Source organism: Oryzias latipes, chromosome 1, assembly GCF_002234675.1.
Source record: "Oryzias latipes chromosome 1, ASM223467v1".
Lineage (NCBI taxonomy): Eukaryota > Metazoa > Chordata > Actinopteri > Beloniformes > Adrianichthyidae > Oryzias > Oryzias latipes.
Window position 1 is genome coordinate 22,406,398 of NC_019859.2, and position 1,480 is coordinate 22,407,877.

Below are 1,480 nucleotides of genomic sequence, written 5' to 3' on the forward strand. Positions count from 1 at the left end.
AGACATTTTTATTTCACGTCCTTACTTTTACTTTTATACAGAGAGAAGCTGGATGGCATCTATTCCAATGCTGACTCTGGCCGCATGTGGAGGGCCTCGCAGCACATCGGGGACTACAGAAGCAGCACCAGCACCGTCAGTGCTGCAGACAGCCTGCCCGACGACCTCAATTCATTCTACACCCGCTTTGAGACGTCCACCCCCACACAGAGGGACCAATACACTCTTGCACCATTACACCCCCCTTCACCCCCACCTCCATATTCAACATCTCCCTCAGCCAGAGAACCGGCCCCTCTTGCTTCAAGACCACTACCATTGTTCCCCTCCCGAAGAAGAGCCCTCCCACCAGCCTGAATGACTACTGACCAGTAGCACTCACTCCAATCATTACGAAATGCTTTGAGAGAGTGATGCTGACCCCCTTTATCGACTACAGTTCTGCATTCAACACGGTCGTTCCCCACAAACTCACCCACAAACTGCTCTCCCTTGGAATACACCCCACCATCTGTGACTGGCTCCTGGACTTTTTGACTGGCAGGCCTCCGTCTGTCAGAATAGGGGACAGGACTTCAGGCAGCATCATCACGAACATTGGCACACCACAGGGCTATGTTCTCAGCCCATCCTCTACACCCTGTTCATCCACGACTGTGTGGCCTCTCATAAGGACAACATCCTCCTGAAGTTCGCTGACGACACCGCTGTGATAGGACGCATCACTGGCGGGGACGAAGCAGCCTACAGGAGGGAGCTGGCCAATCTGGTGACATGGTGTGAGGACAACAACCTCACCTTCAACACAGACAAGACAAAGGAGATGATAGTGGACATGAGGAAGGAGAGGAGGAACCCTCATCAGCCACTTCTTATCCGGGGTCTGGAAGTGGAGAGGATGAGCAGCTTCAGATATCTGGGGGTCCACATCAGCCAGGACCTCACCTGGACACTCAACACCTTACAGCTGGTAAAGAAAGCTCATCAGCGGCTGTACCTCCTGAGGAGGCTGAGCATGTCCCCAAGAATCCTCAGCAACTTCTACAGCTGCATGGTTGAGTCCATCCTGACCAGCTGTATCACAGTGTGGCATGGCAGCTCTACCGCCATGGACCGCAAACGCCTGCAGAGTGTTGAAGACTGCGTCCAGGATTGCCAGGACTCCTTTGCCCTCGCTGCAGCGCATCTATAAGCGTAGGATCTGTAGGAGAGCTGCTTCCATCATCAAGGATCCCACCCACCCGCAACGTGGTCTGTTCACTCTCCTCCCCTCGGGACGCAGGTACAGGAGTGTGAAGTGCAGGACCACCAGACTCAGGAACTCTTTCTTTCCCTCTGCCATCAGACTCTTTAACAGCTGACAGGAGTCTGGAAGAACAAACTGCACCTTGCACACCCTTCCACATCCTCATTGTTCGCCACTGTTTATGTTTATGTTTATTATCACTGTTTTTGCACATTTAGAATTTGCATGACATCT